Source organism: Anolis carolinensis, chromosome 1 (assembly GCF_035594765.1).
Source record: "Anolis carolinensis isolate JA03-04 chromosome 1, rAnoCar3.1.pri, whole genome shotgun sequence".
Taxonomy (NCBI): Eukaryota; Metazoa; Chordata; class Lepidosauria; order Squamata; family Dactyloidae; genus Anolis; species Anolis carolinensis.
Window position 1 is genome coordinate 81,401,334 of NC_085841.1, and position 17,454 is coordinate 81,418,787.

At 39.5% G+C, this 17,454-nt stretch overlaps 1 long non-coding RNA gene across 1 annotated transcript; it reads right to left on the reverse strand.

The window, feature by feature from the left end:
* Positions 1-15,813: 15,813 nt before the first annotated feature.
* LOC134298320 (uncharacterized) lies at positions 15,814-16,574 on the reverse strand. The gene is made up of 2 exons (XR_010005334.1): positions 16,483-16,574; positions 15,814-16,396 (listed from the first exon to the last, which is right to left on the reverse strand). It is a non-coding gene; the product is annotated as an uncharacterized LOC134298320 (long non-coding RNA).
* Positions 16,575-17,454: the final 880 nt, after the last annotated feature.

Below are 17,454 nucleotides of genomic sequence, written 5' to 3' on the forward strand. Positions count from 1 at the left end.
TCTGAGAGCTTACCTGTCATCCAACATCAACAGTATCCTGATGATACCCAGCTCTATCACTCCTTTTCATCTTATGATAAACCAGTGCCTGTCAACTATAATAGACTGGATTCAGGCAAATAAATTGAAGCCTAATCCAGACAAGATAGAGGTGCATCTGGTCAGTGGTAAAGCTGATCAAGAAGAAGGTTTTCAGTCTATATTGGTTGAAATTAAACTCTCCCCGAAGACTCCCTGAAGTGCTTTTGCTCTTTTAAAGGTAGTGCAATAAATGTGCCCATTCCTTGGGATGTCTGACTTGGCTGTTGTGACATAGGACTTAGTTACATCCTGTTTGAATTACTGCGATGCAATCTACATGAAGTTGCCTTTGAAGAGTGTTCAGAAACATTAACTGATTTCAAAGAGCTGTTGCCAGATTGCTAGTTGGTGCTTCTTACAGGGAGCATACAAGTCCTTTGTGAAATGGCATCTTCTACCTGCCCTTCCTCTTTTGGTGACAGGCTAAGTCCTTTTTGTTTGTTTGTTTGTTTGTTTGTTTACTGTATTTATACCCTGCCCTTCTCGCCCCAAAGGGGACTCAGAGCAGCCTTACCATGGACAATAATTCAATGCTACATAAAATATATAATAAAATAAGCATATACATTAAAACATAGAATCACCTTGAATCCCAACCTGGAACAAAGGCAAGATATAAAAAAAGTGATGGAAGGTTGATAGAGAACTGTGGCCAGAAATAGATCATCATGCAAGTCTTTTATTGTAGTAAAGAACTTGCATGCTTTCTTTAACTGAGCCCAGTCAAATTTTGGTTCTAGCATTTTGGAGCAGCATTAGTTTCCAAGCCCTTCAAAATCATTTACTATACAGCATTTACAGTAATCCAAAATTGCAATTATAGTGTGAACTAAGTAATTTGGGGAAAAGACTCAGGCCAAATTCTAGTTGGGCTTTTATACTCACATAACCGTCAGTTAGTTGTGCAAGTGACAGGACTTTTTACTAGTTCATATAAATATATGGTCCATTTGTAATATTTCAAGTGTACGCTTTGTCTAAGAAAGTGTGATGCTTTGTCTAAGAAAGTTGATGACTAACAGATTGGTAAAACTTGTACTGTATGATCTAAGTTATAGAGCCTAGCCTACTTAAGCCTAAGCACTGGTTCCTTCAAGGGAACAGTAGCCCCACCCAGAGCAGGCTGCTTAACTAGTTCTTAAACCAGAGAGCCCAATTCACAGATTGGCCGTCTTATCAGGATTCACTTCAAGTTTACAAATATCCAGGCTGCTTATTCACTTTTTTCTAGTGCCCTTTGCTTATAAAGAGAAGTCACTAATAGTTTCCAAATGTTCGTAATGTGTTTCCATTTTACTGTGTAATCCTGGATCTGTCTACTCAGGCATTAAGCCCCACTGAAATCAACACAACATATCTCCAGAATCAATTTACATTTCTTAAAGAGTAACGAGCAATGGGATCATAGCCTTACTGTCCTATCTTTGTTTACTTTATATTTTATATTTTCTTGGATTTAGGAAATTAGTGGTGCAATGTAGTACATGTGGGACCCTTTGTTGATTCAAACATTGATTTCCACTGTTATTGTTTTTATCTTTAATACTTGGCATTCTGCTAATTAAGTCCATGTTACAGTAACTGTTCTTTGAATTCTACAGAGATTTAATTAAGACAACATATTACAAGGGCTTTTAAAAGTTCCAGTGAAATAATTGGTCATGGAGAGACAAATCCAGGCTATAAAAGAAAAAAACAGGTCTGCCAAGCTCTTGCATTGTAGTGTTAGTTGGGTAATTATAGTAAGAAGATGGAAGATTTTGAGATGTTTTTGTTGTTACAATATTTGACTTTGTTTTCTTATTGTGCTGAAAACATAAAGAAATAAAAACAGGGCAAAGTGTCAACCAGATTATTAAAAAACAAAACAAAACCAAGAACACAGTGTATATCAAAGGATGTTTAGGCAGCAATGGGTTTATGTCCCAGAAATATTTGGCAGTATAGACTAGTGAGTCCAGCAATTCAGAATAATACTATGTCCTGCCCCTCAAAGGGTCTAGCCTTGGGTTCGGGGACTCATTATGCATTTTGTTTTAAAGTGTGCACAAACAAATGCCAAGTGATGTTGTTACTATCATATTTCAGCTGGGCAAAATGAAGCCTAAGTCCCTTGAAATGCCAGGTTGTATTCCATTCTGTTCATTTAGCAATTTCACTGGAAGTCTTTAGGTTTTTCTATGTTGATCATTGGGCAGTGGAGGTCAATAGCCTCCATTAATGCAGGGGTGAATCCAGATTTTAAAGGAATTATCCTTCTGAAAAGGTTTGGTACCTTGGCTAGGTTTTCTAAAGTCTGGACTAAACCAGGTGTCAGAATTTATGACACAACTTAAGACCTATCTCTTCTGGCAATCATACCCAATCAAATTTAACTTGTGAATTTTCTATCTCTTCTGGCAATCATACCCAATCAAATTTAACTTGTGAAATTTAATCTACATTTTACCTATGTGTTTCTTGTTCTATGTATTTTAATAGTGTTCTGTCTTATCTCTCTCTCTCTTTCTCTCTCTCTCTTTTTGTGGGTAAACAGTTTATTAATGAAATGTTACATAACAAAACAGCAAATTATAGCAGATATAGTCAGATAACAATCATTTTGAAATGTACATGCATATCTACATTAGTCAATCAGCCTGTTAATTCTAACACTGAGTACATATTATTATCTGTTACTCAAAACATATAGAATTGCTCTTTCTACATGTTATCCACTATTTTCAATCTAGGTTTCTACTCATTTTTCAAAGAAATTAAATATAAGAGTTCACCCTAACATTCAAACGAAGACATACAGCGTATCTGTCATAGACAGAACGCCAGCAAGTAAAACAAAACTCAGTTTATTGAGGTTACAGAACTAAAAACGCCCGTAGGAAACAAAGAACAGGGCAAACACTTGACTTCAGTGGGATAAATAACAAAAAAACAGCTCAGTTTGAGCTTAAATGGTTCAAAGGGATAAACCGGGTTAAACAGCAGTGTAATCCGGATTAAATCAAAGTGCTTACTTCAGCTTGGCAAACAATGCAAACAAAAGAGGATCAACAGGAGTCAGTATGTAAACAAAAGACTGGTAGCAGATTCCTCTCTGCTACTCAGAAACAGCAGGGGAGTAAAACAGGCTTGTTTATTCCTCCCTGCAGCAAACGAAAGCGTGGTCGTAGTCAGGATTCAGGTTTAGGGTAACGGCAGTCAGCAGGGTCCCAATCCGGTCCAGAAGATCAATAGCCAAGCGTAGTCGTCAAGGAATCCAAAGGTCTCACCGATAGCCAGCAGCAGGGTTAATCCGGAATCGTAGTCAGTCAGTCCAGCATCAATCCAGTGTAAGTAGGTATTGCCCGTCAAAAAGACGACGGAGGTTCAAGGTATCCAGTAGCGAATCACACCCGTCTTCAGGAAGTTCCCAAACAAAAGCCCAAGCGTCCGTCCAGATTACCTTGCCCAACGCAATTAGACATTGGTCCCAAACCCCATTTTATCCCAGTTCAAGCTCATCATCGCTGTCAGCTGCCATCCCAATTCCAGACGCCCCAACATCATCAGCCTCATCAGAGCTTAAGCACCTTCGACTACGCCCCACAGCATCCCCAGCTGTGGACCCCGCTCCATCCCTCCAACCAGTCCATGGGTCTGATCCTGCAACCCGCCAAACACCTCCCACGCTTTCATTGCCTGTTTCCCCAACACCCAAATCCTCCCTCACACGAGTCCATTCCATGTCATCCTCCTCCGAGCTGACCATCTCTTCCTCCAAACCCTGAGAAAAACCCTCAAATGAGTCCTCATCTGTCGGCTCTGCAAACAAATCCCGGAGACGTTTTCTTTCACGCTCCTCGAGAGTGTCTGACTCTCGAGGAGTCTTACGACCCCTTCTTCCATTACCAGAGCCCGAAGGCTCAACCATAACACTATCACACACAACAGACCCTGCACGCACCCAAAACCCCTATCCCACATAAAATAAAGCCCCTTCCCCACACCCGTGTACCCTTCACCATGACTTCCAACCCTGAAGCACTATGAAGCCTTTAAGCCAATTTATCTATCCTTGTTAATAGTAACCCTAAATTCCTAATGGAACTCCTCTATGTTACTGACTCCCTATTCTAAAAAGTCCTCATTACTTTCTTCCTATTGTTGGTAAGTTCGGCCATTAGCATATATTCCCTCAATCTTTCTCTCCAGTCCTTTTTAGTTAAACCTTTTTCCCCTTCCCAGTCTTTGGCTATGGTCAATCTTGCTGCTGCAAAGCTATATTGGTATATTTCTTGGTCCTTTTGGTTATTGTTTTCTCTATGTAGACCTAATAGACACAATCCTGGCCTTTTAAAAAGCTTATTATGTAGCATTTTATTTGTCTCTTTAATTACCTTGTCCCAAAATGCCTATATAGTCACACACGTCCACCACATGTGGATGAATGTCCCTTTCTGTTTCCTACACCTCCAGCAAATACCTTGTTGTGATTTATCTATTTTGTGCCAATGTTGCTGGGGTGATATAGCATCTATAAAACATTTTATATTGATTCTCCCTAATTGATACAGATATTGTGAATTTGAATTCTTTGTTCCATAGGTACTCCCAGTTTGTGACGCCTCAGGCAGCGTGAGCACTGGTAATTAAAGTAATTATTAATTCCCATTCCAATTTTTTCCCTATGTGACTTGATTTTCAAAATATAATCATTCATTCTCCAGGTTCTGTTTCTTTTGTATCCCACTCTTAATTTCATTAATATCGGATTATGGTCGGCTAATACTCTAGGTAATAATTCGATCTTCTCTGTTTTACCCACTAGTTCCTTAGTGCCAAATATCAGGTCAATTCTTGAGGATGTGCCATGTCTATGTGAATAGTATGAATACTCTTTCCTTGTTGGATTGTGGACCCTCCAGATATCATAAAGTTCCCAATACTGAATTTCCCTTAGGAAGGATCCCGGGAGTTGGCCTTCCCTCCTGTCCTTTTTTACTTTACTATTTCTATCCTCTTTGGGCACCATGACTCCATTGAAATCCCCCATCCATAACATTTCCTTTTCACCATATTCTGCTAATATACGTGTTAATTTTTTATAGAATATTTTTTGTTTGTTGTTTGGTGCATACACTCCTACTAATAGTACAGGGTTTTTTTTTGAATATATACTTTAATTATTAATATTCTACCTTCCTCATCACAGAATATTTTCTCTGGTGCCAGATCTTTTTTATATATATAGAATAGTACTCCATTGGTCTTTTTACTGTTACATGCTGTGAAAAAATGGCCCAACCTTTCTTTTTTTAACAGGTGACTATCCTTGTATATCAAGTGTGTCTCAACCAGACACACTATGTCTGATTTGATTTTCTGCAAGAAATGGACCACTTTCTTATGTTTATAGCCATTATTCAAACCGTTAATGTTACAAGACATAATTTTTAAGTTTTGTACAGACATTTAAGTCTACTCAACCCCATCCCCCCACCTTTTTCCCATCCCAGTCAGCAAAAGAAACATATTATATTTCCAAATAATCAGTTCAATACTCTTAATGTCCCTTTATTTATTAGTCTATTCCCCCACTTTTTCATCTTCTTCCACTTCTTCAACTTCATCTTCCTCTTCTTTTTCTTCATCTGTTTGGGCATTCTCCTTCTCCTTTTCCTTCTGCTCCTTCCGCTTTAGCTCTTTTCTTTCCTGTGGCACCCCTTTGCCCCTTCTGTGCTCCTATCTCTCCTCGCCTACAAGCTGTTGTTCTCCATCTGGAAAGTCTTGGGCATATTTCCTTAGGAATTGTTCAATCTTCCCTGCATCTGTGATATAATGTCTCTTTGACTTATGGTAGAAGGAGACGCCCTGTGGGAAGAGCCATCGAAAGGGGGTGCCTTTGGTCTTCAATTTAACCACCAACACATTGAATTCTTTCCTTTTTCTGAGAAGCCTTCCCAGAATTTCCTTTATCATTAATATTTCTTTCCCTCAATCACAATTGGGGTTTCATATTGTTTTTTCAGCACTTTCTCCTTAAATGTGTTGGCAACAAATTGTACTATACAATCCCTAGGTACTTTTTTTGTCTTGGAAAGGCTGAGTTGATTCTGAAACAAGTCGAAATTGAAGTATGAATAATGTCCAGATCTTGCTCTTTCAGTAGCCCTGCCAACATATTAGCAATGAAAGAGATGAGACTTTCTCTTTCCAGGCCTTCCCTAAGATCTCGAATCCTCAAAGAACACTCACAGGCTTTCAACTCTTGCATCGCTATGGCATCTAAGACCTGTTCATGGTGGTCTTCATAGGTTTGACTCTGCTCTTCCAGTCTTTCCACTCTTTTTTTAACAGATTTTTGGTCTTTGTCCAGTTTTGCAATTTTATTGTCCATTTGGTCTTGCCTATTAGCAATTTTTTGTAAGTCCTGCTGCACTGCTCCTATTGCTTGTGTCAGATTTTCAAACATTGATCTAATCTCCAGTAGGGTTTGGTCTGGTGGTGTTGATGCTGCTGCTGTGGAGACTTGCTTTTTTATTTTTTCAGATGCTGCAGGGACTGTGGCATAAGATGATATCAGGCCTTCATCCCCAGCCCCATCACTTTGGGGGAGCATTTATCCATTTTTTTCACTCCTGTTTGTATCTGGATCTTGACTTTTTTTCCTTTTCCTCTCCTTCTCTCCCCTCCTTCTTGCTCAAGGCCGTTCAAGGCCGTTCAGTTCCTTCTGTAGACAAAACAACTATTCCGGAGAGTGCTTATAGGAATCTGCCAAGATTGATGGTGGGGGGGATAGGTGTAGTTAAACCTCAAACATAAGAGGAAAGCAGTGTCTTTTAATCCAAATATTATTCTTCTGAATCTTAGTTCAATTAAAGTTCTTGAAACTATACATCTTCTGGATTGGAGACATTTGGATCAAGCCTCCTATCGCGCATGGTCGGTAGCATTCATATTCATAGTCTTTTGTTATGATCTGCCTCTTTCAGCACAGTATTACAGTGCAGCTTTTAAAATTTGGAATGCAATACTTTTAGGCTCTTATCTCTCAAGGAGTCAACTTAGCAAATTATCTTGTCTCCAACAGAAAAGTCAACGCTTTTAATTGTCAAAGGAACTTTTTATAGCTTCAGTGCTCAGTGCTAAATCAAATAAACGTAAATCATGTGCTTACTTAAGAAAAGAAGAGTTGGAGCCTTATGCGGAGAGATTGCGGAGACGGGAGGATCTCTCTGTGCCTTCAAGCTTTCCATTCGGGATGCTCTTTGCCGGCAAACACTCTCCTCTCTTTGTCTCACCCAAAGATGAGGAATTTGAAGGGTGGAGATAACCTTTCCCCTCACCATCTATCTCCAATGCATGGAGCCGAGGCTCCATGCGGCTTTCTCTCCTCAGCTCCAACCGGAAGTCTCCTTATCTCTCTCTTTTTACCATGTTGTGCTCCCCTTTGAGCTGCAAGGTGAATTATTGTTGCTATTATGTTGCTGTGGTGCAGGCGGGAGAGCAAGCCAGTGCAATTAACTGCAATGAATCACTCCGCTCGGAGCCTATGTTTGTTTGTCTTTGTTCTATGTTAAAAAGGTTTGCCTATATGTGTAATGTGATCCGCCCTGAGTCCCCTTCGGGGTGAGAAGGGCGGAATATAAATGCTGTAAATAAATAAATAAATAATAATAATAATAATAATAATAATAATAATAATAATTATTATTATTATTATTATTATTAGCATTTATAATACTTGGAGTGAATCTACTATCTCACTGACACGGAAGCCACCAGCCACCACTGGGCTTGGACTTGTCAAAGTAGCTTTCATAAGGACTTGGGCCAATATCACTGAGCTTTCTGAGCTGAATGCAGAGAGGAAGAGCTATTCTGAATGTGTTTGGTTTGGGTCTATGAAATAATGACTTGAATCTTGTTGATAGACTCAACTAAAGTCGACCCACTAAATCAGCAGGATTTACCAGTGGGTTTACATACCCATTAAACAATTGATTCAGTGGCTCCTGAACCAGTGGCCTTGCCATATACATAGACATCCCTTATTGAATGGATGGTGGTAGTGGGACATTAACAATATTACTTTGGGGAAAGGTAAGGAGAAACGCAGACTTCTAAAATCCCGTGTTTAACATGTATTGCCCCTGCAACTTAGGAGTTGCTGCATAATGAAAAATTGTGAATTCTCATTATCTATGAGAGTCTGAATTTATGTTAGCAATTATCACAGTAAAAAAAAAAGAAAGGCATGTTTTGTTTGGATAGACCAGGGGTACATACTATGGGGACACTTCTGAAAGGGCACTTGTTTGACTAATGGCATCAGTGAGATTTGGACTGTACAGTTTGCTAACGAGAGGGTTTTTTTTCACTTGAATGGTGCCATACAACCTATCCAAGGCAAGCTTCAAAATGCAATTTGGCAACCTTTTTAGCTAGCAAAATGCATGGGCCTAGATGCTTGTTTTCAATCTGGGTGAGAACTTTAAAAGGAATGCCAACACCGCCTACTCCATTTTATGGAAAAGTGACAATAGTATTTGAGATTGGGCAGCAATGATAGCTTTCCAAAATGAGAATGATTTTCAAAGCCAACTCAAGTTCTAAACAATAATTTATAGCAACCGAATTGTATAATTACCCACATCATTTTACCATTTAATAGCAGCTATCATGTGTCTTTTTAAATTTATCTTCATAGCTGTGAGAATGTTGGTATGAGAGTTATTTTTTAAGGAATAGCTGAAGGTTAACTGTGCATTTTATTTGCTGATGCAAACAACATGAATGCCAAATACATTTGTCTAGGCTCAAGTATTGTATTCACACTGGCTCAGAGTTGTTTTCTGGTTAGACTGTACCAAAAATAAGAACATTATTTTCTTATAAGGGTTCACACAATTAGTTATGTTTTAAAGAAATCTGATCCAAGTGAATTGAAAACAAGAATTCGTTCTGTTAAGGTTTCAATTGCCAGAAACTTTAACAGAATGAAACTGAAAAATGCCAGTCATTATTTTACACTCCTGACCACTTTCCCCTCTTTTGAGATTAGAAGAGAAGGAAATCATTTCAATAGTAAATATCCAATTTGATTACAACAACTGAATGTCATTTTATGTTTGTAAGGAAAATAATTATAAAAGACTCTTGTTTAGCTTTTCAGATACCAGTTTGGGAAGTTTCCTATTCACAGCTAAAGAAGAGAACAAAAGATGTCAGGACCCAGGCTGCAGAGCACCAATAACCATGCACAGAGACCAGAATCTATCTAATATCTTTATTAAAGGAATATATAAAGTCAATAAAAACAAGTGAAGAATATAGTTTAGAAGTAGACCTTTCAGGAAAGGTCAAATATAGTCCAGGAAAACAATGTCCAATATGTGATATTAGAGTCCAAAGTTATAATCCAATAACCGAAACACACACTTTGCCAGGCAAAGTGTGGGGAAATGACAGGGTCCTTTAGTCCAATGAAGCTTGACAACAAGGCTGGAAGCAGACTAGATTCTTGGCAACAAGGCTTGATACGTGGCTACAAAAGACAATAAGCAAGATCAGGGTCTGTGGCGAGGTCCGTGGAACAAGGAAAGCTTGATGCTAGAACAAGGTCCGTGAAACAAGGCTTGGAACTTGGTCCTGGAGGCAAGGGACTGGAGTAGCGTAGTCCACACACGATCTCACTCCACAAGGTGACGAATTGACTCCGCAAGGATTTCTTTGCGGGCAAACACCTATATAGGCTCTTGTTTTCCCGCCAAGGAACACTTTCCCTGGGGAACAAGAAACGAAACCCATACTGTGTCCAGATGCATGACTCCTTAAAGTTTCCCAAGGGAAACAGACTTAATCAGCTAATTCTCTGGCAGCTATCCTGGCGCTCCTGCGAGTCGCCTCCCGAGCGCCTCTATCTCGATTATAATAATCCCGGTGAGAAAATGGGGGAGATTTCTGCTCAAGGCTTGTTTGGCTGACTTCTGGTGGGCAAACATCTTGCAGGTGCAAGGGCTCCAATTCTGGCTGAAACGGTGGGAAACCCAAGTTTTCCTCTTCATCTGCCACAATAGTACTGGGAACGGGACTACATGGCCCATGAGTCATCACAAAAGAGTACATTAATGCTCCAAAGGCACCAAATGTGGTCTTCTTTGCAAGCTTATCAGAGTTTGTACTTGTTTGCACTTGGAAGGGGGATCACTAAAGAATATTAAGTGTTGCAGGTTATAATTCAAAGAAAGGCACTGGCAAAACACTCTGAGTCTTCCTTGCCTAAGAAAATCCTATGAAACTCATAAGGCAACAGGTGACTTGACAGCATATATGCAAGGGTTATCCAGAAAGGTGTGATGCCTCATGGGTCTTGTAGTCTCGCTCCTAGTGTCCCTGTGGCAGATGAGGATGAAAACATGGGGTTTTCTCCGGATCAACAACAGCCGGAATCTTTCCAGATGCCTGATGTTGATGTTCTTGCCCAAGAACCAATTAACACAGACCTTGAGCAGCTCTCACCTCCCTTCGCTAGGAGACAGTCCTTTGCTGCAGACAGGGGAGTGAAAGAGCGGGTTCGCAGGAGCTTAAGAATTGCAGCCAAACAAGACACTGATTAGCCATGTTTTCCCTGGGAAAATCCAGGGAGTCTCACATCTGGACAGTTGGGTTTCATTTCTTGTTCTCTAGGGAAAGAGAATGCTGGACACCTGTTTGGCGGGAAAACGAGACCCAGTTAAAGGTGCCTGGCACGGTTGATTCCGTGTGGAGACAACAGAGCAGCTTCAGGAGTGAAATCGTGTTCCAGCCTTGTGTGGACTTCGCAAAGTCCGCAAATCCAGTTTCCTTGCCTTGCTTATTCAAGTATTCAAGAATTGCCTTGCCTTGTTCATAGTCACGGACCTTGTTCCTAGAATCAAGTTTTGTTACCAGCTTTGTTGTGGATTTTACCTTGGACCTTGAAAGACCCTGGACAATTCCCCACACTATTGCTTGGCAATAGTGTGTGTTTCGGTTTATTGGATTTTATCTTTGGACTCTAATATCATTTATTGGACAAACTATTTCTGGACTATATTTGACCTCATTTGAAAGGTCTGCTTCTGGACTATATTTTCTACTTGCTTTTATTATTCTTATATATTTCCTTAATAAAGATATTAGATAGTTTATTGGCCTCCGTGTATGGTTCTTGGTGCTCCGCTGCCTTGAGTGTGACAAAAGTAAATTACATTTTGGAATTAAAAATGAACAAAGTATAGGAGAAAACATTTACCATATGCAGTTGAAAGCCACACCCAAATACCACTTCTCAACATAGTCGCCATTCAAATCTAGGCATTTATCATAGCAATGAATGAGCTTGGCAACTCCTTCCCCACAAAACTCTGCCGCTTTCGTCCTCAACCAGCCTTCACCCCTTTCCGCAGCTGCGCATTGTCACCAAAATGCTGCGTTGAGGACGCAAGCAGCAGAGTTTTGTGGGGAATATGAGTTGCTAAGCTCATATATACAATTTGTACAAAATGAAAGTTTTCCAGGATTTGGTAGGCAGGTAGAATAATTTTACTCATAAAATTGCTGCTGAACTTTTTCTGTTAGTGCAAAGGCCTTTCTCTCTAGAGAGTTATCTAGTGTTCCAAGAGCCCCATCTCTGTAGGTATGATTTAATGACTTCTGTTTTATCCAGAGGGACAAAAGTGTTTCCTAATAATTTGACCTGTTATTCAGACTAATATATTCCTCATTAATAATGTTATTTTTGTGGTTTGTTGTTGGCCTCCCCTATCATGGATCTGAACTTATCACTCTTGCTTCTAAGTGCTGTAGTCTTTTGATGACTTTAGAAAAAACTTTTTTTTCCTTTATATTGAGCATAATATATGTAGGAAAAATCTGATCAGGAATGGAAAGGAAATGGGTATAGGAGGAGAAAGCAGAGAGGTAGTACCTTTTTTGGAACAGAATGCTGCAGTCATCTTCATAGGAAAAGATTTTCATAGGATTTGTCTCTATACTTACTGGGACTTCTGCTGTCAAATACAATGAAAATTTATTTTATGGAACCCATCCACAATAATATTTATATGGCTATATACTAGTATTTTAAAGCTAATCGTTGAAGAAATCACAATCAATATTTAGCTTTATACTATTAAATGAAAAAAATACTCTACAAAATGTAATGCTATTTTCCCAAATTCATTTTAATAAAAGAAAGCTGAATATATAAACAGAGTAAATAATGACATTCTGTTCTACCACTATCTTATTTTTCTTCATGTTGTCATTGGTGCAGTCCTATGCTCTGTGAGACAAAATAGGAGTGCTGAGAAACTACAGGAAGTATCCATATGCTTGGAGAAACTCTAATTTGTACCAAATAAACAACATAAAAGCAAATTAAACCCTAGCCCAGCAACATTGAAAAATAAAAGGTGAAGAAATGACTGAGTCTTGTGTAGTAAAAGGAATGCCAAAGGTGTTCAGTAGGTAAAATATTGATTGTAAGGTAAAAACAAAGAAACACAAAGGAGTGGGTGGAGTATAGCATGCTGTAAGGAAGCATGGTTGGATGAAATACTGCTGTTATGTAAAGGAAGATGACAACAGTGCACTATGTGATACATGAAATCAGTTCCTTAAAGCTGCCTTACTTTTTTGGAGAAGATGTTTCAAAGGAGTAATTGTATGAATTTTCCCTCTAATACTGCTTAGCATCAAATCCATGGATCTATCATCCTGATAAACTCTAGCTGTTTCCAAATGGAGACAATATAGGATTATAATGTTTAAAGACCGCATAAAAATGCGCATGGATTCACCCTGCATTGGGATGAAAATATGGGCTTCCAGTTGGGGGGCGTGGAGAAGCGGCTGCTCCATGCCCTGCATTGCCGGCTTTAACTTGCCCTCATCCCATGGTGGGAAGTGCCGCCACCCAGCTTTCCCCATTGCTGGGAAAGCAACACAGGAAGGCTCCTGTGTGGTTGCAGCAGTGGCATGAGCTGCTTTCTCTCCCTTTTTGGCACAGAGCTTGGTCGGAAGTGCCTGTGTGTCATATGAGGGGCTCCTTGCTAAAATTGGAAGGGAAACAGTGTAAGATAGGCAAAACAGCCCATCTGATGAGGTAATAAAAGACTATTTAAACCAAAGGCAATGCAGCTCAGCGGCAGGAAAAATAGCAAGGCAATAGAATGCCCCAGGATGTTTTTGTAACTACATGAAGCCATTTTTTCCCTAAGCACTCACAATGTGTGGTTACAAGCCACTAGACGTTTTAGTTTTGAGGGTTTGATCATGAACTGTAGAAGTAAAACTATTACAGATACCTACCATTTATAAGTCAGTGGTAGCTGTAAATACTCGCCTTAGTATGTTGTGGGAGGAAGACTTGCCATAACCCATCTCAGATAAAGATGGGTGACTGCTTTGATGTAAGTAGCCAACGAAGTCAAAAGCAAGACTCTTCTTGCTGAGATAACAGTGGTGATGTAAAACAGTGGTATAAATGCTTTGGTAGGCATCGCAGAAATAGACATGATATAACTACTTGCACAACACCACTCACCCTGAGAGTATAGAGGTTGCAGTCTATCCCTCATAAATGCTGATTGGATGCAGGAATGAAACCAGGCACATACTGGCAGTCTTCACATGGAAAGACCAGTAAAAAGGCTACGGGCAAACACTGCTCTTGCTTACTCTGGAGATCAACAGCAGTTAGAATTCATCTAGCTGCACCTTCACAATTATGTATGAACCTCTTGAAAGCAAATACACCATTGGCTGTTGCTTGAATGTAGCTCAGAGAGAATGACAATTGAGAGCAGTGAGGATTTTCTCCTCCCTTCCTGGCTGCTTTGTTAAAAGAACAAAAACTGTCTTGACAGCCTTTGAGGAAGCTGGAAATGTGAGTAGTTTCCATTTCCCCATTCCTGATTCATGCTGTATAGATAACTATAGGTATTCTGAAATATGACAAACTTCTGGTGTGAATAAGTTTGGATAAAAAAGTCAATCTACAGTTGATGTACATAAAATACTTATTTTTGGCACACAAGAATACTGCCATGTACCACTACCTGGGGCTTATACTATTAGAAGCTCATCTTTCCTGCTTCTCATTCACTAGCCAGTTAAGCACTGATATTAGGTAATGTCAGGGCCTCAAGGAAAACAATACAAATAAACATCCAGATATTTTGTGAGTGGGGAAGTTGGCCATTATATGGTTAGAACAGAATTCTGACTTCTGCAGTGATTAAAGAAATGGCTCACAATGGTCTTATGCAATCATAGCCCAGTAATAGGATGCTGGGCTCTATTGAAAACCAAACTCTGAAACCATAACAACTTTTTCATATACAATAGTATATACAAAAGTAAGACAAGAACAAATGCTTAGGGTTTTTGTCCACCATTTTAGTAATGCACAGGTAGTCATGGAAGTCCTTGAATGCATAGCTGCATAGCTCCTGAAAACATCAAAGTGACAAAATATGGAATTATTAATGAAACTGCAATAAACAGATGAAGCATCTGATAAATCTGTCTGCTAGCAAAGTATAATGCCAAAAATGTGGCATTCAATTTTTGTGAAGAGGTTTTTTTAAAAAGAGAAATGTTCTTGCTCTTTATTTCTCACCTTTTAAGCTGTCAAGGAGAGAGCCTCACAGAAACTTTAAAAACATTTCTTTTAAACACATTTCTGTATTGATAACTAAACAGAGTACTGTGTGCATGGCTTTTATTTTATGTATACGTGTGCCTTCAAAACATTCTTTGACAATGTTTGCTTTCAAATATCTGACTACTGTACAACTTTATAAGAGTTATTTTAAGACCACAGAATTAAGTTCCATGGTCAAAAACTGTTATTTGGGTAACTTATAGGTATGCATAGCTGGGGTATAGACTGTGAGTAGTCATCACTGATGTTTCCATGTCTCCAGGGCAGTGAATCTGAACTTAATTGGAAACCACTAAGATGTGGAACCTATTTTTTAAGTGGGTGTATAGGGTTCAAGATTGCTCTTATAACTAAAAAGCGAAGATTCCATTATTACATAATTATATTATAATTATATTATAATTACTTAGAGTATAACGTTCTCTACAGTTCCATAAAGAGTGTCTCCAAAGCTTATGCCTGATAATTGATAGGCAAATCATTATATTGGTCCAAGTCTTTCAACATATACTTGAGAAATTTTCCCAGAATTGGAAAACCCTGGATTGGCTATTGAAACTTGACATATTAGTCACTGATGGTATAAATGTAGACTTAGAGTACATCTATCACTTTAGAATTCATGTTTTCATATACAGTAGAGTCTCACTTACCCAAGCTAAACGGGCCGGCAGAACCTTGGATAAGCGAATATCTTGGATAATAAGGAGAGATTAAAGAAAAGCCTATTAAACATCAAATTAGGTTATGATTTTACAAATTAAGCATCAAAACATCATGTTATACAATAAATTTGACAGAAAAAGTAGTTCAATACGCAGTAATGTTATGTTGTAATTACTGTATTTACGAATTTAGCACCAAAATATCATGATATATTGAAAACATTGACTGCAAAAATGGCTTGGATAATCCAGAAACTTGGATAAGTGAGACTCTACTGTATTTTCTAACATTTGATTATGCTGCTTCAATAATAAAAATGTTTTTGTATTCACTGAAAAAACTGGAACAGTATACAATGGGTCCTTGGTATCTGTCACAGACAGAACGCCAGCGAGTAAAACAAAACTCAGTTTATTGAGGTTACAGAACTAAAAACGCCCGTAGGAGACAAAGAACAGGGCAAACACTTGACTTCAGTGTGATAAGTAACAAAAAACAACTCAGTTTGAGCTTAAACAATTCAAAGGGATAAACCGGGTTAAACAGAAGTATAATCCGGATTAAATCAAAAGTGCTTACTTCAGCCTGGCAAACAATGCAAACAAAAGAGGATCAACAGGAGTCAGAATGTAAACAACAGACTGGTAGCAGATTCCTCTCTGCTACTCAGAAACAGCAGGAGAATAAACCAGGCTTGTTTATTCCTTCCTGCAGCAAACGAAAAGCGTGGTCGTAGTCAGGATTCAGTTTAAGGTTCAGCGGCCAATGATATCCAGGTCCAGGCACAGCAGTCAGGGTAACGGCAGTCAGCAGGGTCCCAATCCGGTCCAAAGGTCAATAGCCAAGCCTAGTCGTCTAGAAATCCAAAGGTCTCACCGATAGCCAGCAGAAGGGATAATCCGGAATCGAAGTCAGTCAGTCCAGCGTCAATCCAGTGCGAGTAGATATTGCCCGTCAAAAAGACGACGGAGGTCCAAGCTATCGAGATTAAACACAAGTTGCACAGAGAAAAACCCTGCACAGTTCCTCCCGCCGTCGATGCCCAGTGTCCTTGGTAAACTTACGTATCCAGTAACGAATCACACCCGTCTTCAGGAAGTTCCCCAACAAAAGCCCAAGCGTCCGTCCAGATTACCTTGCCCAACACAATTAGACATTGGTCCCAAACCCCAATTTATCCCAGTTCAAGCTCATCATCGCTGTCAGCTGCCATCCCAATTCCAGGTGCCCCAACATCATCATCCTCATCAGAACTTAAGCACCTTTGACTACGCCCCACAGCATCCCCAGCTGTGGATCCCGCTCCATCCCTCCAGCCAGTCCATGGGTCTGATCCTGCAACCCGCCAATCACCTCCCATGCTTTCATTGCCTGTTTCCCCAACACCCAAATCCTCCCTCACACGAGTCCAATCCATGTCATCCTCCTCCGAGCTGGCCATCTCTTCCTCCAAACCCTCAGAAAAACCCTCAAATGAGTCCTCATCTGTCGGGTCTGTAAACAAATCCCGGAGCCGTTTTCTTTGACGCTCCTCGAAAGAGTCTGACTCTCGAGGAGTCTTATGACCTTCTATTACCGGAGCCCGAAGGCTCAACCATAACAGTATCTGTTGAGGTTTGGTTCCAGGACCCTCCATGGATACCAAAATCCATGGATACTCAATAAATGGTATAATAAAATGAAGTCCTATATATAAAATTGTAAAATTAAAGTTTGATTTTTGAATTTTCATTTTGGAGGAGGAATTATTTTGAATTCATGGATGGTTGAATCAATGGATAGTTATGGCTGACTGTAATGCTCTGTCTTCTACTTCTCAAATTATCAATTGCTAGGTATAAATCGGTCCCTTTTCTTTCACATTCTCCTGTACACTTGCACACTTAGATCCTCCAGCCTGCCAGAACCCATCTAGCAACTGTCACCCAGAAGATCTTTTCATCAGCTGTCCCAAGACTATAGAAATACCTGCTGGAAGAGATTCGACAACTAGATCAGCTGTCAGAATTTAAGACACAATTGAAGACCCATCTCTT